Here is a 22,816-nt window from a genome sequence, read left to right as displayed (position 1 = left end):
TTAGAGGACATATGAGGGATACAAAATAAAATTCAAAAGATTTAAGACAGACTGCAGGAGTATATTTCTGAGTTTTTTTTAAAAGAGGGTCAAGAGGCCTTAGAATGTACTAGGGAAGTTAGTGAAGCAGAGACCATGTCAAGATTTAATAGGCAAATGAAGGAAATAAAAGAATACGGGGACAGGCAGTCATGCAAGATTGGAGCTACTGCTTATGTGATGTATAAACACTAACATAGACTGGTTGAGCTGGATAGACTTTGCTGCATTGCAATTTCTATGTCATACAACTAAGACAATAGTTGACTCCCTTTGCCTATCTTGCAACTTATCGGGATTAAAATCTTTACAGTCAAAATCAGATGTAACATCTTTAATTGAATTACACTGGGCACGCAGAACAAGTACGTACTCAAGAATAGAAATAAGTATTAACTGGACTCACAAATTTAAATATAAAAAGAGATAAAATAACCTTTCAGATCTTAAAGAGGGAAAGAAAACAGGGAAAAACAAGTTTTAAAAGGCTTAAAACTGTACAATGGGCCAAGAGAGAAATTTGGTGACGATGGAGATGGAGAGAAGCACAATTGCAGAGGCAAAATATCACGATAAAAAGCCTCAGAGACAGTAAGAACTGCCAATGCTGGAGTCAGAGATAACATAATGTGGAGCTGGAGGAACACAGCAGGCCAAACTTTCCTGCTTGCCTGGCCTGCTGTATTCCTCCAGCTCCACACTATGATGAAAAGCCTCTTCCAGTTCAAGAAGTGAAGTCACTGTGGGAGATGACAATATAGAGCTGGAAACCCAAGCGCTCTGTATCAGGAATATTGCAGAAACAACTCAGATTTTCAAAGTCAATGAAAATTAATCAAATTTCTAGATTATGCCAGGAAGGCATGAGAATTCAAACAGACAGCCCAAAAAACTATAAGGTGAGCTAAACAAAGTATCTGAGTCTGTCAAAGAAGGGAAGATGAAACTTAATACACACTAAAGTATAAAATATTACACAAAAAAAACACAATTTAGGCATACAGTCATTGAACCCAATATGAATGCAACAACCCCCTACCCAGCCCCACATTATTTTTTATTAATTTATGTCATTGAGATGTTGTTGCCAAATCTGTTGTCAATCCCTTACAGCTCTGTGAGAATGGCCACATTTCAGGGTATTTCAAAGCTACACTGCTTATATCTTTCCTTTCATTATGGTACGTATTGTGGGCTAAATTTAAAAGAACAGAACCAAAACATAATAATCTCTTGATTACCACCTGAGCCACGAGCAAATTGGCACAGGGTCAACAATATTAAAGAGGTAAACATGTGGCTCAAAGACATGTGGGAGAAACTGTTTCAAATTGATGGGATATTGGCACTAATACCGGGCAAGGATGGAGCTGTTCTGACTGGACAGGCTCCATTTGAATCGTGATGGAATCCTGGTGAATTGCATAACTATGGCTGTGTATAGGGCTTTAATCTAAATTTTTTTTTGGGGGGGAGAGGGCTTTGGCTGTGTGGAAAATTACAGAAAAGGTTAAGGCAGTGGAGAGGGCTTAGGAGAGGTTATTGAAGTTTGCAGACCAAGTAATAGGACAGAGAGTATGGAAATGTCAGGAATGGCGGCATGGTGGCTCAGTGGTTAGCACTGCTGCCTCACAGCACCAGGGACCCAGGTTCAACTCCAGCCTCTCTGTGTCTGCATGGGTTTCCGCCCACAGTCCAAAGATGTACAGGTTAGGTAGATTGGCCAAATTGCCTTAGTGTCTAGGGTGCAAAATGCATGGATAAGGTACCGGGTAGGTCTGGGTAGAGCGCTCTTTGGATGGTTGGTGTGCACTTGATGGTCCAAATGGCCTGCTTCCACCATGTAAGGATTCCATGATTCTATCTAACTTCAGGCATATCAGATAAGGAGACAACTATGAGGAAGGGGGTTTGGTTAATGCAGGATTGAGGGTGTTGTACTTAAATACAAACAGTGTACGAAACAAGATAAATGAGCTTGTAGAACAAGTTGAAATTCACAGGTACAATGCTGTGGGTATCGCAGAGGTGTGGCTGCAAAGGGATCAGGGCAGGGAACTAAATGTCCAAGGATACAAATCTTATTGAAAGGACAGGAAGATTGGCAAAGAGGGCAGGGTCGCCTTGTTAGTAAGAAATGAAATTAAATTGATAGCAAAAGGTGATATAAAGTCAAAACGTGTAGAATGTGTGTGTGGAAAGTTGAAGAACCGCAAAGGGAAAGAGACCCTGATAGGAGTTGTATACAAGCCTCCTGGCAGTAGTGAGGAATGTGGTGAACAAAATAAATCAGAAGATATAAAAGGCATGTAAGAACGGCACTATTGCAATAATTACAGGGGACTTCAATTTGAGGAAAGATCACCGGACCCGAAACGTTAACTCTGATTTTTTTCTTCACAGATACTGCTAGACCTGTTGAGCCTTTCCAGCAACTTTGTTTTTGTTCCTGATTTACAGCATCCGCAGTTCTTTTGGTTTTTACTTCAAAATGCAGGTGAACTGGATATATCAGGTTGATAGCAGATGTCAAGAAAAGAAATTTGTGAATGGCTACAAGACAGTTTTTTTGGAGCAGCTTGTCGCAGAACTCACTAGGGAACAGGCAATTCTGGATTTGGTGATGTGTAACGAGGCAGACTTGGTCAGTGAGCTGGAGGTGAAGGAACTCTTAGGGGGCAGTGACTACAATAGGACAGAATTCACCCTGCAGTTTGAGAGGGAAAAGCTGGAATCAGATGTAGCAATATTACAACTGAGTAGAGGTAACTACAAAAACACGGGGAAGTAGCTGGCCAGAATTGATTAGAAAGGGAAGCCTAGAAGGGAAGGTTGTGGAGCAGCAATGACAGGAGTTTCTGGGAGGCACGCCAAAAATTCATCCCAAGGAAGAAGAAAAATACTAAGGGATGAGGCAACCATGGCTGACAAGTGAAGTCAGGGACAGCATAAAAGGAAAAGAAAAAGCATACAATGTTTTTTCTGGAGAAGGGTCCAGGCCCGAAACGTCAGCTTTCCTGCTCCTCTGATGCTGCTTGGCCTGCTGTGTTCATCCAGCTCTACACCTTGTTATCTCAGCATACAATGTGGTGAAGATTAGTGGGAGCTGGAGGTTGGGAAGCCTTTGAAAACAAACAGAGAACAACTAAAAATGCAATAAAGGGGAGAGGATAAAATTTGAGAGTAAGCTAGCTAGTAATATAAAAGAAGATTGCACAGGTTTTTTAGATATATAAAACGGTAAGAGAGAGGCAAGAGTGGACATTAGACCATTGGAAAATAAGGCTGGAGAAGGAGTAATGGGAAACAAAGAAACGGTGGAGGAATTGAATAGGTACAGTGGCTCAGGGCCAGGGTCAGGTCCGATTCAACTCTTGGGCATCTGTCAGTGTGGAAGTTGCACATTCTCCCTGTGTCTATGTGGGTTTATGCCAGGTGCTCTGGTTACCTCCCACAGTCCAAAGATGTGTAGGTCAGGTGGATTGGCCATGTGAAATTGACCATAGTGTCCAGGGGTGTGCAAGCTAGATGTATTAGCCACAGGAAATGCAGAGTTACAGGGATAGGGTACGAGGGCACGTCAAGGTGGGATGCTCTTTAGAGGTCGGTGTGGACGCAATGGGCTGAATAGCCTGCTTCCACACTGTAGGGATTCTACGCACCTTACATCAGTTTTCACAGTGAAGACACTTACAGCATACCAGAACTTCAAGTGACTCAGGGAGCAGAGGAAAGTGTGTGGCCATTACTAAGGACAAGGTGCATGGGAAGCAGAAATGTCTGAAGGTGAATAAATCACGTGAAGTGAATGGACTACACTTCAGATTTCTGAAGTAGATGGCTGAGGAGCTTGTACAGGCATTAGTGATGATCTTTCAATTATCAATAGAGTCAGGGAGGGTTGCAGAGGACTGGAAAATGGCTAATTTAACAACCCTGTTTAAGAAGGGAGGGAGGCAGAAGACAGGAAGCTATGGGCAGTTAGCCTGACCTCGGTCATTGGTAAGATTTTGGAGTCCATTATTAAAGATGAGATTGCAGAGCACTTAGGGTGCATGATAAAATAGGGAGGAGTCAGCATGGCTTCGTCAAGGGAAGGTCAAGCCTGCCGACAAATCTGTTAGAATTCTTTGAGGAGGTAATGAGCAAGTTAGATGGAGAGCCAGTGGATGTGATCTATTTGGATTTCCAGAACACCTCTGATAAGGTGCCACACAGGAGGCTGCTCAATAAGGTAAGTGCCCAAGGTTTTAGGGATAAGATACTGGCATGGATAGAGGATTGGCTGACTGGCAGAAGGCAGAGAGTAGGGATAAAAGAGGTCTTTTTCAGGATGGCAGCTGGTGACCAGTGGAGTTCTAGAGAGGTCATTGTTGGGATCATAACTATTAATGATCTGGACAAAGGAACTGAGGGTGTTGTTGCTAAGTTTGCAGATGACACAATGAAAGGTGGAGAGACAGGTAGTGTTGAGGTAGGAGGGAGGCTACACAAGGAAAAACAAAAGAACTGCGGATGCTGTAAATCAGGACCAAAAACAGAAGTTGCTGGAAAAGCTCAGCATGTCTGGCAACATCTGTGAAGAAAAAATCAGAGTTAGCATTTCAGGTCTAGTGATCCTTCCTCAGAACAGGCTGCAGAAGGACTTGGACAGGCTGGGAAACTGTGCAAAGAATTGGCAGATGGAATGCAATGTCGAAAACTTGAGGTTATGCACTTTGGTAAGAAGAGAGGCATAGACTAATTTCTAAGCAGGGAAAACGGTTCAGAAACCTGAAGTACGAATGATTCGGAAATCCTAGTTCAGGATTCCCTTCAGGTTAACATGTAGGTTCAGTTGGCAGTTAGGAAGGCAAATGGAATGTTATTATTCATGATCCGGGAATGATGGGTTTGTCATATGAGGAGCAGTTGAGGACTCTCGGTCTGTACTTGATGGAGAGGGTATCTGATTGAAACTTACAAAATACTGAGGTGCCTGGGTTGGGTGGATGTGGAGATGATGTTTCATCTATTAGGAGACCCTAGGCCTTGAAGGCACAGCCTCAGAGTGAAGTGATAACCCTTTAGAACTGATGTGAGGAGGAATTTCTTCAGCCAGAGGATGGTTAATGTGTGGAACTCATTGCCACAGAGGACTGTGGAGGCCAAGTTATTGACTGTATTTAAGACAGAGATAGATAGGTTCTTGACTGGTAAGGGGATCAAGGGTTATGGGGAGAAGGTAGGAGAATGGGGTTGAAAAACATAGCAGCCATGGTGCAGCACATTCAATGGGTCAAATGGCCCAATTCTGCTCCTATATTTTTTCCATCCAAATTTGGACCAACATAGCTGAAAAGGTACAAGATTCTGATTATATACAGGAAATTAGCCAGACATGCTAAGGCATGTCATTAGACCGGCTATGGATAATTACACTTTTCCCTTTCCTTGCCGTTTGTTTTGTTTACGTGCATGCAATGGAATGTGCATGTCTGGACTCTGACTGTATTATACTCTATTTCACCATAAACATTACCACAGGGATGTATGTGAAACAATATCTGGTTATTGATCTATTACATGCAACAGTAATTAACTCGTACAGCATGACATAAGGCTGCCTCATTTAGAAAGCTACTTAAACAAAGGCTTGAATTTTCCCCAGGGCGATAATATACTGATGCCTAGATGAAAAGCAGGTTGTGAACCCACGTTTGCTGGCAGTGGAACCTGTTCTGCAATTTTATCACAGGTTGCCACTGTTATATGCCAGCTCACTGCGCTGTATGTGCTGCTGCTGATAATGAAAGTTGCTGCTGTCACCTTCCTTAGAAAAGGGAACAATAGGGCCTGCTTGGTCTAGTGTGGTACAGGAAGACAGTCTAACTAAAAGAGTCTCTCACTTTTAAGAAGAAACTGTTTACTGCATGTTAGAAATGAGTTACAGGTGACATTGATATGATAGACATTGTTACAGAGACTTTGAGGAGGACAAGATGTTAGGTCTCACTTCAAGGTCCAAAGCTGTTCTACCCACAAGTTCATATGATATGATGATAATGGAAGGCACTTCTGGTACTCTTCAGTTTAAGCCCTCCAAATTCATATACAAAAGCCTGCGGACAAGCCATCTAATTAAGGACAGTTTGTAGGGACATAGAAAATAGGAGCAGGAGGAGGTCTTCGAGTCTGCTCCTCCATTCATCACGATCATAGCTGATCATTCTACTCAATAGCCTATTCCCGCTTTCTCCCATTCCTTTGATCCCATTCACCCCAAGTGCTATATCTAGTCACCTCTTAAATACATTCAATGTTTTGGCATCAACTACTTCCTGTGGTAATGAATTTCACAGGCTCACCACTCTTTGGGTGAAGAAATGTCTCCTCATCACCGTCCTAAATCCTCATATTGTGACCCATGGTTCTGGACACATCCACCATCGGGAACATCCTCCCTGCATCTACCCTGTCCAGTCCTATTAGAATTTTATAAGTCTCTATGAGATCCCACCTCATTTGTCTGAACTCCAGTGAAAACAATCCCAACCTAGTCAATCTCTCCTTATACGTCAGACCCGCCATCCCTGGAATCAGGCTGGTAAACCTTCGCTGCACTCCCTCGAGATCAAGAGCATCCTTTCTCAGAAAAGGAGACCAAAATTGCACACAATATTCCAGGTGAGGTCTCACCAAGGCCCCATACAACTGCAACAACACATCCCTGTTCCTGTACTCGAAATTTCTCGCAATGAAGGCGAACATATCTTTTGCCTTTTTTACCGCCTGCTGCACCTGCATGCTTACCTTCAGCAACTTGTGCACAAGGACAACCACATCCTGCTGCACACTCCCCTCTCTCAATTTACAGCCATTCAGGTAGTAATCTGCCTTCTTGTATTTAGTCCCAAAGTGAATAACCTCACATTTATCCAAATTATATTGCATCTGCCATTGGTTTTCCCACTCACCCAACCTGTTGAGATCATGCTGAAATTCTCTGCATCCTCGTCACAGTTCAGCCTCCCACCCAACTTGGTATCATCTGCAAACTTGGAGATGTTACATCTTGTTTTTAAAATCAATTTTCTTTGTTTTTCTGATTAATGTGCTTGCTGTAAACTATACTGGCTTTAAGTCCCATACAGTGGACATTCTGCCTGAAAATAATTGTTAAGTACAGAGCAGAAGTATATGGAGTTCATATTAAAGTTTTGTTTTGCTGTTTTGTGACAAGTACAAAGAAGCACAGAAAATATCTGTCATGCTGGCACAGTTATAGTATGTTTTTTTTGTATAGATGCATTTCCATCATATCAAAATACAGTCACTAAATTTTAAAGTCTCACAAGCCCAATTCCAAAGTGTTTTTCTTAAAACTTGGTGCAGATGCAGAACAGGAATTTGAGCCAACCATCGTTAGGGTATTATTGCAACTTTCTTCACGCCACTTACACCAGAACTTAACAGGCCACGTCAACTTTATTCAGGGGAACGTGGCAACCCAGACTTAAAATTTCCTTGAAATTAGTTTTCAACTAAAGAAAATTGCATACTTTAGACTCAGGAGTTTTCAGTATTACAAGGGCACTATGCCATAAATTTCAAATTCCACACTCAAAAACACACGAAAACTTAGAAGGTTGATCTTAAAAATCATCCTTTTTTTAAAGAAATGTACAGTATTTCCTGTGCTAGTGTATACAACCTATGGTCAAATTTAATTTATGCTGAAGTTGGTGGCATGAATTACAAGCTAAACGTTGTCCAGGACACTGTTGCCATAGTTTTCAAACTATCAGATTGCTGAAATGTAACACTGCTTTAAAAGATATATTTTATTGAAGATTTTCATCCTAACAAATGCAAGATAATTCACAACAGTGTCTGTTGAAGGGAAAATGACATTTATTCCATATGAGAGAAGACTGCTGATTGACTGTACTACCAAACGATAGCTGTTACATCTTGTGTTTTGTTTCCCCACGAACTTTAATAAGAATTAGTACTGCAGCATTAAATTCTTCCACACCATTCAAGGGATAATTCCATCTGAGCAACTTCACATCATGTCGCAAGCCAACAATTCAACTCTAGTCAATGTTAAAGTATTTTTGCATTAGGTCACAGGTAGAAGTTGCCCACATTTTTATCTCTGATTAAATGACTAAAGCTCATATTGGCTTAAGAGAACACCTTGACATTCTGGATGATAATCAGAAAAGTCTTATTTTAAAAATGGCCTTAAACTGATGCTTAAAATACTATGCTAAAGATATGCTCACTGCTCATTTTACACGCAAATATGAATTCCCTATATTAGAACACAAATCTATAACAAAAGCTTTGTCTATATCATTATGCAAACTGAAGCAAAATCCTGCTGTTGGTAATACTTTTATATCTATTTAACCAAGGTGACTCTTTGTCAAGGGTTAAAACTAAACTGAAATCCACAGAATTAATAATTTTACCTGCAAGTGTTTGACATTTCTTTTTTAAAATGTGCCAAACCTAATGGAACACCATACAAATTATATTTTGATTTCATTTTTTAAACAGTGTTTACAAATTCTATAACTTGCAAACGACTGCACCATAAAAAGTTTTAATTGTATGTTTAGTCAGTCGTTATTAATTAATGGGAGTAGTGGGAGCCTTGTCAATTGGGTGCCATTCCTGTCAGTTTAAACAGATGCTGTAAGGCATGCTTTTCAGTGGTGAAGCCAGCCATCAGCTCATGATGCTTCAGCTACAGGCAGGCTATAAAACAACCTCCAAGTTAAACAGAGAGGCTCTGCATTATTGCCACAACCTTCCTGCCCAACTCCACTGCCATTTATATAAGACTTGAACGCACAAGGTGGAATGTATGCTATTAAAAATTAAATTTCACTATAAATATTTCATATTTATTTCACTTTAATAATGTAAAAATCATCAATATGTGCTGAGGCTAGCTTAGCCAAGAGTTAAATGTACGTGCATCCCTCATCATGGTTTCAAGGGAATTAGGAACCTTTCATTTATTGTGAAGGAAACAATGTAGTTCACTCTTTATTGAATATTGATATTTGTTGTTCTCCCCATTCTGTGGAACATGGCTGAATTTACAGGCTCAGCTGGCCATTTTTTCTACCCATTACAAAAGACATGGTCCAGTCTGGATAAATGAAAGGCTGTAGACGATCTCAAAGGCCTGTAAGGACAATATCCTACAAAGGACACAAAATTTGACAGTACTAACACTGTCTTTAGGCCCCTCATTTTCTTACCTTGATTAATTGTCTCCACCATCATCACATCATCATGTCCCAGATGCCAGGTCCTTCCTATTTCACTCCTGTATGCTCACCAAACCCCGTGCTCTGTATCCCTGTTTTACTTCATGACCCCACCCTCACTCCTCACCCTTGACTCATTCTGCTTGTCCCAAGCCTCCAGGCAAACCACCATTCTCCTGCTCCCTTCAAATTGTTCAAGAGTAACAAGGCTCAACCTACGTGTACATATGAAACTGTGTAGGAAGCACAGGAAGGATGAGCGACCTAATGTTGGCACTGTGGCACAGGGACATAATCAAGTGGTGATGGTGGTGGGGGGCCATTGGAAATAGGAAAGTAGTAGTGGTAGGGGGAGCATGAATAGCGGGAGGGATACTGTTTGCTGCAGACAACAGCATGAGACCCAAAGGCTGCCTGATGCCAAGGTTAAAGACATCTCTTCGCGGCTAGAGAAAAACACAGCATGGTGGTGGTGGTGGTACCCAAGCCATGAGCAAATTGACATAGTGTAAATGAAGCGAATTGGCGTGGGAGGAAGGGATTTCAGTTCATGGGGCACTGGCACCAGTACTGGGAAAGAAATAGCATTCCCTTTTAAATTCTTTTCTCCCGCGCAGACCTCCAAGGTCCATGCTTGGCAGTGACTTCCAGAACCGGAAATCAATGATGAAATCCACATCAGCATGCGAATTGTCATGCACTGAACATTAGACCAGATGCGCATGTGCGCAACTGCACAGTTTAGAGACTGTGTTAGAAAAGAGCTGTTCCAGTGAGGCAGCGCAATACAGATTAAACTGAATGACTGAAGTGAATGGACGATTGCCAAACTCACTAATGACACAAAAATAAGGCGAGAAGATAAATTATGAAGGTGACACTACAGAGTGATACAGACAAAAGCTACATAAATGGGCAAAAACTTGGCAAATGGAATACAATGTTGGAAAATGTGAGGCTATGCGCTTTGGCAAGAAGTATAAAAGAGCAGAATATTACTTAAATGGAGAAAGTCTGCAGGAAGCTGTAGCACAGAGGAATTTGGGGATTCTAGTGCATGAATCACAAAAAACTAGCATACAAGTCCAGCCGGTAACAAGGAAAACAAATGGTACATTAGCCTTTATTTCAAAAGGAAAGGGAAATCTTGCTAAAACGATACAAATCACTGTTTAAACCGTACTTGGAAAACTGAACATTCCTGGTCCCCTTACGTAACGAAAGATATACTGGAATAAGAGGAAGTACAGAGAAGGGTCACTAGCTTAATCCTGATAATGGAGGGATTTTCTTATGAGGAAAGGTTGAATAGATTGGGTCTGTACTTATTGAAGAAGAATGAGAGGTGACCTTATTGAAGCATGTAAGAATCTTAGGGGGCTTGACAGGGTAGACTCAGAGGGATCATTTCCTTTTGTGGGAAAGTCTAGAACCAGAAGACATAATTTCAGTGTAAAGAGTTATTAATTTCAGACATGGATGAAGAGGATATTTTATTCTCTCAGAGGGTGGTGAATCTATAGAATTCTTTACCATTGAGAGCTGACAAGGCTGGGTCATTATTTATATCCAAGACTTCTAATCATTAACAGAATCAAGGGCTATGGTAAAAAGGCAGGAAAGCAGAATTGAGGATTGTTAGAACACCCACGATCTCACTGAATGGAAGAGCAAATTTGATGAGGTGAATGGCTCACCTGTGCTCCTACATCTTATGGACACTAGGCCATAGAATTAAGCAAATAAAACAGCTGACATTACACACAATTGCACAATTTCAACCAACGCACACCAACTTTAAACAAACAGGGCCTGCTGACTTTATCTTGAAGATAGGAGGTATTTTAAAAATACTTGATGCAAATGAGTAATACATTTATGTATTACGTAAATGAGTGTGCCATAAATCCAACAGGGAACCTAACACAGGCCAGTGTAAGGTAGACCCACAATGGATTAGGGAGAGAGTTCTGGAATTTCAGTCCAGTCATACTGAAAGAATGGCAATACATTTCCAAGTCAGGATGGTAAGTGACTTTGAGGAGAACTTGCAGGTGGTTGTGTTTCCATGTATCTACTACCCTTGTCATGCCAGATAGTAGTGGTCCTGGGTTTGGAAGGTGCTGTCTAAAAAGCCTCCGTAAAATCCTGCAGTGTATCTAGTACACAACATATACTGCTACTTCTGTGTGATGGAGATGGAGGAACTGAGTAGCATCATATCCAAAAACAATCAAGTCGATTGCTATATCCTGGACATTGTCAAACTTGTTGAGTGATGTTAGTGCTACATTCATCTAAGCAAGTGGAAGTATTCTATTACACTCCTGCCATGCCCTTGGAGACAGTGGACAGACTTTACGAAGTCATGAGATAAATTACTCGCTGCAGAATTGCTACCCTCTGCTATTATAGCCACAGGTGAGTTTCTAATCAATGGTATATTGATATTCCCCAGGGTATGGATACCGAGGAACACCAGCCATGGTAATGACATTGAATGACAAGGGGATGATGGTTAGATTCCCTATTCTTGGAGATGGTCATTACCTGGCTCCTGTGTGGCATAAATATTATTGCCACTTCTCAGCCAAAGCCTGAATATTGTCTGTAATAGAATATTATATTAGTATTAGATTATTAATATGATATTAAGTTCTGAAGAAGGGTCACTGGACCCTAAATGTTAATTCTGCTTTCTCTCCACAGATGCTATCAGACGTGCTGAGTTTTTCCAGCAATTTCTGTTTTTGTTTCTGAATTCCAGTATCCAAGGTTCTTCATTTTTCTGAATATTGTCCAGTTTTTGCAATATTTGGATATAGGCTGCATCAGTACCTGAGTCATAAATGGCTCTGAATATTGCGCAATCATCAGCAAACATCTCTATTTCTGACATTATGATGAAAGGAAGGACATTGATGAAGCAGCTGAAGATGACTGACTTCCAACAACAATTCTCAACGTACCACAGACATGCTGTTAATGTTATTTTTGCATCTCAACCCACTGTTCGGAAGATCAAGACTTTGTGTCACACGTAGTAACAATGCCACATACTTATTACTTTTCCTAACCTTGCAGACACCATAAAATTACCGCCTCTGCCCGCCCCACCATGGAATTAAATTGAGAAGCTCTACCAGTTCTCTGCCAGAATTGGAATTTGTATACATGTTTAATGGATGAACTGTTTGTGACCTGAGTTAGCAAGAAGTCCCTCCCCTTGTGGTAACTATTGATTCAGTATAAAGATGAACAACATCGTAGTCAAACAGACATATAGTATAATTTGGTCTCAATCAGTATGTGAAAATATGTAAATCCATAACGTATAAGTACTATTAAAGCATTCACCATAATTCCTCATTATGCATGTATAAATAGCTTTTCCCTGTTTTTGTTTTTTTTTACAGTCACGATATATGAAGAGGAACAGAGGAATTGATATCTTGTTTTCATTAGTAATATTTAACTTGTCTGTTCAAACATCTTTGGAAATCATGTAACAGAGAGCGTATACTTGATCAATTAATTCCTTTGGCTATTGTCTACTGTACATACTCAAAAAACAATAACACTTCTCTCCAAGTGTACTAACCTAAATAAATTCCAAGTGTGTAAATAAATCTCATCATCTATCAAAAGGTTAGGGATGGTGTTTGCGAGTGCAAATCTAAGCCTGAACGTACAAAAACAATGGGCAAGAATTGACCTATTGGTTCATCTAACCCACAGGCAAGGACATCCATTCTCAAACAGTAGTGACCACTATAATCTTCTGGGAGAAGCAAAGGAAATGGACTAAAAACTTGCCTGGACCTGAGATGAAAGACTCTGACTAATTAGTGGGAAATATGATGGAAAACTTTTCGCAACTTTGATTACTCAAGAACACAATCAGAACTCGTGTGAGAGATAACACTGGCCTTAGTTTATGTTATAACAAACAGCACATCTTGTATGATGAAGTGATATTCATCTCAACCAGAAACAGATTTACTCTCACCTGGGGACTTAGACTTAAATTTGCAATGAAATGGAATAGAATAGCATAGAATAGCCTTTATTGTCATGTGCACGTGAATGAGTGCAGTGAAAAGTTTGTAATGTTGCCTTTAGGTGCCATCTGAGGTACAGAGAACCTAGGTACATTTACTTTTAAGTGTAGCTACAGTGTAAAAAAAAAAGATTAGCATGGGAACAGTTGAAAAAGTCCAGAATGATAATAAGTGACACTTAAGTTCCAGTCCGTGCCCGCTGGGGCCAGAGCACGAGGCCATGCTGCCTTCACATGTCGGCTTCCATCCAGGACTCACTCCACCGCTGCTGTGGGAATCGGCCCATTCACTCCATCGCTGGACTCAGCCCTCACGTGCTCTGTCGCAGGATGCGGCCTGTGCTCGCTCTGCCACGAGACTCGGCCTGTTCGCTTCGCTCCGCTGCAGGACTCAGTGCTCACTCTGCCGCGTGACTCAGCCTGTGCTCGCAGGTAAGTATTATTTCTAAGTTTTTGACAGATAATGGGATTTATTTATGTTAGTTCACTTAGGGAGAAGTGTTACTGTTTTTTTGATGATGTGCAGCAGACAATAGCCAAAGGAATTAAATGATCAAATACACTGTCTCTCGTTACATGATTTCTAAAGATATTTCAACAATCTAAATATTTCTAGTGGAAACAAGATGTCAATTCCTGTATTCCTCTTCTTATATCGTGATTATATAAACTGTTCAAAAAATTAAATTGGGGACAGAGCTATACATGCATAATGATAATTATGATGGATGCTTTGATAATACTTATACACAAAACTGATTTACAAATACTTTCATCAGACAAACCATTCCACAAGTTCAGCATTCTCTAGGAACTGCTTAACAATTTGTGTGAGAGTGAAACTAACCAGAAAGGTAATTGTAAATCCCTGATTTTTCCTAACCTATGTCAGTTAAAATAATTAGTCTACATAAATACAACCTACTCCCTTCGTGTTACAAATCTCAGTCAAACCTAATGGCACTCTAAATGGCAGAAGAAAATCAATAGAATTTATAACGCCGAATGAATAAAAACAAATAAATTACACCTTGCAATTTATAAGGGGAGACAGGGGGCAGTAACACACAAGGATTCAAGAGATCCAGGTCACTGGTTTTGTCTGAAACCATGTGATTATATAACAACTCTGCACCAAGCTAACCACCATTGCTTGATGCCAGTAGATAGCTAGAACAAAATCATAAAAAAGTACCAACACTTAATGAACAGATCCAAACAGCGGGCCAAGTAATTCCAGCGCTAATGAACAACTGCATGTACAGTCCATTCCATGATCCTGTGTTTTGACTGTGATTTCTGAAGAACTGTGAAAGTAGAGCAATCATGAGAATTTTTAAAAGTAAATCTGACATTAAAACCTACCTACACCTTCAAGTTTACGGTTTGGCAATGTGTTAGCAATACTTTGAGTTGTCCTTGTTTTGGTTTGTCTCATGTAATGCCATGCATTATCCCTCTATTCCCCGGATGAAGAATTGCCTGTGCTACACATTTAACTCTCTCTGTGCTGAATCCTTTTTACATTTTTTAGCATCTGCACATTTTCAATGATACACAAAGAAAAACACCAGACAACAGTATTTTTTAAGTGTTACCCAGCAGACTGAAGGAAATGAGATAACAAGGTGTAGAGCTGGATGAACACAGCAGGCCAAGCAGCATCAGAGGAGCAGGAAGGCTGATGTTTCGGGCCTAGACCCAAGGAAATACCTGCTCTTTGAAACTGATAATCTACATTAAAAAAACAACAAAAAGAAATTGAGCTAGTTAAGTATAAAATTCATCCTGAACAGCAGAATATTATTCTGGGACCTTAATGTGAGATTTAAAACAAAAGTAACATGACTCAAAATGTAAAACCATTAAAGTCAAATAGTCTGGGTTTACAACTGCAACCAAAAACACCAATCACCAATATTTCTCACTACCTTTTCAAAATCTGTACACCACATACCACCTCACTCCACTATATCATGTAGGTCACTTCAACCACCTGCATCATTCTCACCTCTTATCCTTTTGTCTCCTTGAATCCATTCTCTGATTCTATCTGCATCTTTAAGAAGATTTGAAAAAGAATTGTGACAGAAAAATATTGTTCTAACTCCACTGGTATTTAATTGTAATTAGCCATATTTACTAACAATCTTTCCCTGTTCCCAACAAAATTAGGATCAAAAATTATCACACTGTTAGAAAGTTGAAAACGTTAAGAATTATAAAGGCATATCTTAATTTTTGCCAATACAGTACTTAATCTTTAAGCTTTATTTTGTCCCTCTGTTTAATCAATAAATTACCTTTCAAACAGTGCTGCATTTAAAATGTTCCTCTAAATTAATCAATAATTAAGTCCAATTGCAGCACTTTTACACCAAAGTGATGCCAATATTTTTGCGATGTGGTCTCACATTTCTTTGATGCTTCTCTGCTGTGCACTACACTGTAAGTGATGGAACACAATTATGCAAGTATTCCTTATTCTGATTTCAAATGTACTGTGGATTAAAACTCATTGTAGGAAAGCAGAGATGGATGTCCGGCAGATGGTGTTATCACTGGAATAGTAATCCAGAGATCCAGATAATATTCCGGGGAGGCAATGGCTTGGTTGTGTTATCACTAGACTATGCATCCAGAAACCCATGTTCTGGGGACCCGGGTTTGATCACACCACTCAATATAACCAGACTCTAAACTATCACAAGCTATAATTATTATTATTCAATAAAAAAAATCTGGAGAGCCTAATGATGACCATGCCCAAACCGCTGTCAATTGCTGGCAAAATCCATCTGGTTCACTAATGACCTTTAGGGGAGGAAATCTGCCATTCTCACTTGGTCAGACCTACATGTGACTCCAGACCCACAGTAATGTGGTTGACTATTTACTGTCGTCTGCAATGGACTAGCAAGCTATTCTGGTGTAACAAATTGGTAAATAGATTAAAAAAGAAATGAAACCAGGCAGGCCACCTGGTAGCAACCAAGGCACTGGAAGCGACAAGGGCAAAAACAGTCCTATTGATTATGCAAGTTATCTTCTGGGGGCTGGAGCCAAAATTGAGAGAGCTGATTCACAGACTAGATACAAAAGCTACCCCTTACAATATCCCAGACACCACCGTCACAATCCCTGGATATGTCCTGTCCCCTGGCTGAAACGGCAGCACAGTGGTATACAGTCGGGAGGGAGTTACCCTGGGAGTCCTCAACATTGACTCCATGAAGTCTCTTGGCATCAGGTCAAACATAGGCAAGGAAACCTCCTGCTCTTATTTAAATTTCACTCTTGGGATGTGGCTGATCAACACTTATTGCCTGCCCCATCGCTGCCCTTAAGAAGGTGATAGTGAGCTTCCTTCTTGAGCTGCTGCAGTCCATGTGCTGTGTGTTTGACCCAAAGTGTTCTTAGCAGGGAAATTCCAGTATTTTGACCCAGCCAAAGAGGGATGCAGGTGGTAATGTTCCCATGTATCTGTTATCCTTGTCAATCTGGGTGGGAGTGGTCGTGGGTTTGGAAGGTAATGTCTAAAAATCTTTAATGAATTTTGCAGTGCATCTTGTAGATAGCACATACTGCTGCTACTAAGCATCGTGGATGCTTGTGGATATGGTGCCACTCAAGCAGGCTGTTAGGCCTGGATGGAGCCATGCTTCTTGCAAGTTGTTGGAGAAGACCACCTGGCACTCATCCAGGCAAGCAGGGAGTCACAATTATGACTTGTGTCTTGTAGATGGCAGACTGGCTGATTAATGTTCTCCCTTAGATGATGAATCAGTGCTCCTCTATGTTGAGCAACACTTGAAGGAAGCACTGAGGGTGGCAAGGCTGCAGAACGTACTCTGAGTGAGGAATTTCAATCTCCATCACCAAGAGTGACTTGGCAGCAGCACTACTGATTGAGCTGGTCAGGTCCTAAAGGACATAGCTGCTAGTAGAGTCTGTGGCAGGCGGTGAGGGAAGCAACAGAGGGAAAAAAATACTTGACCTCATCCTCACCAATCTGTCTGCCACAGATGCATCTGTCCATGACAATACTGGTAACAGTAACCACTATATGGTCCCATCTTCACAATGATAATACCTTACATCATGTCATTTGGCACTGTCACTAATGGGACAGACTTCAAACAGATCCAACAACTCAAGACTTCGCATCATGCGACACTGTGGGCCATAAGCAGCAGCAAAATCATACTCCAACACAATCTGTGACTCAAGGTCCGGCATAACCCTCATTCTAACAAACCAGGGATCAACCCTGGTTCAATGGACAAAGCAGGAGGGCATACCATGACTCGCACCAGGCATACCTAAAAATGATGTGTCAACCTGGTCTAGCTATAAAACAGGACTAAATGATGCCAAACAGCATAAGCAGCCAAGTGATCCTACAACAAATGGAGCAAAACTAAGCTCCGCAGTTCTGCCACATCCAATTGTAAATGGTGGTGAACAATTAAACAATTCAGTGGAGGAGGAGGCTCCATAAATATCCCCATCCTCAATGATGGGGGAGCCCAGCATGTCAATGCAAAAGAAAAGGTTAAAGCATTCACAACTATCTTTAGCCAGAAATGCCAAATGGATGATCCATTGTGGCCTTCACTTGAGGTGCCCAGCATGCCAAGATAACAGTCATTAGCCAATTCAATTCACTCCACATGGTATCAATAAATGGCTGGAGGCACTGGATACTGCAAAGGCTACAGACCCTGGCAACATTCCAGCAACAGTACAAAGGACTTGTGCTCCATAAGGTGCCACTTCCTTGGCCAAGCTATTCCAGTACAGCTACAACACTTGCATCTACCTGACAATATGTAAAATTGCCCAGTTACATCCTGTCCACAAAAAGCAGGGCAAACCCAACCCAGCCAATTACTACCCTTTGGTTTATTCTTGATCATGATTAAAATGATGGAAGGTATCGTCAACAGACTAGGAAAAACTTGCTCACTGAGACTTAGTTTTGGCTTTGTCAGGGCTATTCAGTTCTTGACCTCATTACTGCCTTCATTCAAACATGGAAAAAAGAGTTGAATTCTAAAGATGAGGTGAGAGTGATGCCCTTGACATCAAGTCTGCATTTGACCAAGCGTGGCAATCTACCAGCATTATTCAACCTAAAGTCAATGAGAATCAGAGGAAAACTTTCCACTGATTGGATTCATATCTGGTATATAGGAAAATGGGTGCGGCTGTTGGTGTCAGTCATCTCAGCTCCATTGCATCTCTGCAGGAGTTCCTCAGCATAGTGTCCGAGGCACAACCATCTTCATCTGCTTCATCAATGACCTTCCATCCAACATAAGGTTCGCCGATGACTGCATAATATTCAGCACCAGCCATGGCTCCTCAGATACCGAAGCAGTTCATCTCCAACTGCAGCAACACTTGGACAATATCCAGGGGGTATGGGCTGAAAAGTGGCAAGTAACATTTGCACTACACAAATGCCAAACAATGACCATCTCCAATAATAGCCGGTGTAATCATTACAGTTTGGCATTCAGTGGTGTTACCATGACTGAATTCCCCAATATCAACTTCCTGGGGTTACCATTGAACAGAAACTGAACCGGACTTGACATTTAAATAGTATCCACAACAGTAGGTCAAAGGCCAGGAATCCTGCAATGAGTAACACACCTCCTGACTCCACAAAGCCTGTCCACCATCTGCTAGGCATAAATCACGAGTGTGGCGGACTTGCCTGAATAAATGCAACTTTAACCATATTCAAGATACTTGATACCATCAGGACAAAGCAGCCCGGTTGATTGGCATCACATCCAGAAGCATCCACTCCCTCCATCACTGACACTCAGTAGCAACAATGTGTACTGCCTACAATATGCACTGCAGAAATTCACCAAAGATCTTTAGACTGTACCTTCCAAACTCACAACCACTACCATCTTAGGAGGACAAGGGCCACAAATATATGGGAACACGACCTTCCAAACCAATGACTACTACCATCTGAGAAGGCCAAGGGCCACAGATACATGGGAACACCACCATCTGCAAGTTCCAAGCCACGCACCATCCTGACTTAGAAATATGTCACCATTCCTTCAGAATTGCCGGGTTAAAATTCTGGAATTCCATATCTAATGGCAATATGGGTCTACCTCCAGCACATGGACTGCAGTGATTCAAGAAGGCATCTCACCACCACCTTCTCAAAGTCAACCAGGGAAGGGTAATAAACGTTGGCCCAGCCAGTGACATCCATGTCCCACAAGAGAGTACCAAGAAAAAAAGAGTTGGAGAGATAAAATAAATAAAGCAAGTTTCACAGTGACTTACCACATAAGTGTTAACAAAAGAGTTTTGGCTCAATGCCATCATCAAGCGTAACAAAACAAAAAAGAGGCCAGACAGGACAAAGCCATTGCCACAAGACAAGGAACAGGATAGAACTCAGCTGATAGTGCCAAAAGGGGCGAAATAAAAACAGAGCTAACAAATCTGATGCAACAGTCTCAGGAGATGAGACTGGAGAGTTAAACACAACATAAACTTGTATGCATTTAGCATCTATAACAGAATAAAATGTTCTAAGGCTCTTTACAGGGACAACACAAAATAAAATATGACACTGAGCCACATAAACAGCTATTAGAGCAGATGACAAAAAGCTTAGTCAGAGGTAGGTTTTAAATACTGTATTAAAAAGTAGGGAAGCAAGGAAGGCAGGTTTAAGGAGGAAATTCCAGAGTCACACAGAACAGAGGGAGAAAAGGAACAGCAAGGCTGGTACAACAAAGTCACAATGGAGATGATGCAAGACAAAGCTAAAAGATGAATTTGACAATACTCATGTGGTGTGTAGGGATGCTGGGAGAAACCATCTGAATCTACTTGAGCATTCGTAGCAGCCTTTAAAATTTTACTACTTTGCACAACCTGTTATACATTTTTAAAATCCCATCAAGCATGAACATGATGGAACATGGATTTCATCACTGTCGAGTCTGCATTGCAACCTACAATAAACGCTTGGCCTCTACTTTTTTTTAAATGCTTTCCATCGTAGCTGAACAGTAACTTCTTGCTTAATGTACCAATTAAGTTGCAAAATTAGGTCTTCACGAATTTAATATTGATAGATTGTTTCAGCTGATTGCCAAGATAATGAGGGCACCATTTAAGTAATTATTTTTTAAAAGATACGAAATTTGCTTACTCAGATTAGTCAAACTTTTCCACCACCAACTGTCATAGGAAGAATGAATAAGTCATTTTAAATATAAATTTGATCGCTCCCTGAAAAAATGCGGGACAATAATGTTTATGGAGAATGAGCAACAAAGTGTTGGATTAGAAGTAAATTTAATTCCGTCCACATGACATCAAGAAGTGGCTGACTTCATGGGACAAGGCAAAAGCCAACAACAAACTGGTTAGTCCTGAAGGTATCGGAACTTGTCGACCCCTTGTTTACACTGTTCCAGTACAGCTACTGGCACCGAGCAGACAATGCGGGAGATTGTCCAGGTATGCAAGAACGAATCCAATCTAACCAATTGCTGCTCCATCAGTCTCCTTCTTGTCATCAAAACAATGCAACGAGTCACCCAGAGTACTCGCGCTATCAGGCAGCACCCATTACCTTCTTCATAATGCTGTTTGGATTCTGCCCGGGTCACTTGTCCCCAGACCTCATTATAGCCTTAGTCCAATCCTGGACTCAAGAGCTGAACTCCAGAATAAGAGCAAAATATTGAGGGTGCCAGAAATCTAAAATAAACAAAAAAAAACGACAGGGCTGGAAATACTGAACTCCAGAAAGGAGAGTGGTTGTTCTCTGCATCACGTGTGACAGGAGAGCTGGCATGGAACTTAATGCCAAGTTCAGTTGCGATCACAATTTGTCATTCAGGTTATACTAGGTGCATTGATAGAGGGTAGAAAAAAAACAAGTGAAAATATTGAATTTTCATAGACTCGTTACGGATGGACCGAACGGGAATTTGCAATATTTTTATACAATAATTCCGAAAATGAAGAATCATTAACGTAATTCCTAAATCTGACCGACCACCTCCTTCAAAGTGATGCCGACCTGCCATTACAAGTAGTGCTGTGACTTCCAGCAATTTGTACTTGTTGGGGGGGGGGGGGGTGAGGGGAGTGGGGGGGAGATTCACTATCAAATCTAGAAACCCAGCAGCTCTGCAAGTACATTGTCCCAAAACCTTCTACTTTCAATTTTATTTGATATTTAGTTAGAATCGCTTTTCACATCAAACGTTTTGTTTGAACATAATTAGTATTACCACGCTGAACTCGGGTCTCTGACACAAAAGCTGTCCCGCTCTGATCCAGATTTCCACACGCGAAGCCCTCACTAAGCTGAAAAAAAAGAGCTCCTGGTCACATACCTGAATCTTTTTTTTAGAAAAAGTATCTTTTCTCCCAAAGTCTGACGAATCGGACTGCACTCCGGGAGAGCTCGGGGTCTCGGCTCTCAGATGCTTTGACTCAGGAGAGTTTCAAATCGAAATCCACATTTCCCCTCCTTAGATCTGGGCATCTCTGGGAAGGTACACAGCATTTGGAGCCGTGCAGGCTGCACACGTCAGCGACTATTAGTGAACGTTTAACAAAAGACAAGTGAGCAAACGCCACAGGCTCCCGTTGTGAGGGAGTTTTCCTCGCAACTCCTTGTTTTTAACAGGCGCTCGGTGACAGCTCTTCGCCACACTTGGATGCACCTGATCAAAGTGCCTCAGGTATGAAGAGATGACGGGGGGGTGTGAAAACAAGTGCAAACTTTTTTCGGGGGGAGGCAAGGGGTGTTTAGCTGAGGCAACGTGTCATTGAAAAGGGCGGGGAGGAGATGTTGTGATGGTGGAGGTAGTGGCACTGAGTGAGCGGGCGAACACAGCCCGGGACCGCGAGCACTCCCACACCAGCCCTGAACCCGCCCTTTGGGCACCTCCCTCCCCATCACTGGCTGCTGCCCGCGGACTCAATCCACATGATTGGCTGCAAATCCAGCATGAGCTGCTCTCCCATTGGTCAATACGGGTACCCGGACGCAGATTTTCCAGGCATCTGATTGGTTATCCCTTGGATACACTGGTTGGCCCACTGATCAGACCTAAACAAGACCAATTCAGGACAGGTTGCATCTTCCACAGACTGCCAGGAATTAAACAATACAACTCACTCTTTTTGTTCAATTCTTTCGTGGGATGCGACCATCACTAGCGAAAACAACATTTGTTGGCCATTTCATACTGATCCTTGAGAAGGTGATGGTGAGGCACCTCCTTGAACCACAGTACATGGAATGTAGGTATATAAGAACGTAAGAACTAGGAGCAGGAGTAGGCCGTCTGGCCCTTCGAGCCTGCTCCGCCATTCAATAAGATCATGGCTGATCCTTTCGTGGACTCTGATCCACTTACCTGCGTTCTCACCG

General features: G+C 41.5%; 1 protein-coding gene across 1 annotated transcript in view; it reads right to left on the bottom strand.

Moving 5' to 3' along the window:
• arhgef28a (Rho guanine nucleotide exchange factor (GEF) 28a) overlaps positions 1 to 22,274 on the bottom strand; it is a 380,773-nt gene extending 358,499 nt beyond the window's left edge. The window contains exon 1 of the mRNA XM_048621117.1: positions 21,771 to 22,274. The gene's annotated coding sequence lies outside the window, so the exon portion shown is untranslated. The remainder of the gene's footprint in view (positions 1 to 21,770) is intronic.
• Positions 22,275 to 22,816: the final 542 nt, after the last annotated feature.

Source organism: Rhincodon typus, chromosome 3 (genome assembly GCF_021869965.1).
Source record: "Rhincodon typus isolate 14 chromosome 3, sRhiTyp1.1, whole genome shotgun sequence".
Taxonomy (NCBI): domain Eukaryota; kingdom Metazoa; phylum Chordata; class Chondrichthyes; order Orectolobiformes; family Rhincodontidae; genus Rhincodon; species Rhincodon typus.
This window is presented reverse-complemented; position numbering and strand designations above follow the sequence as displayed.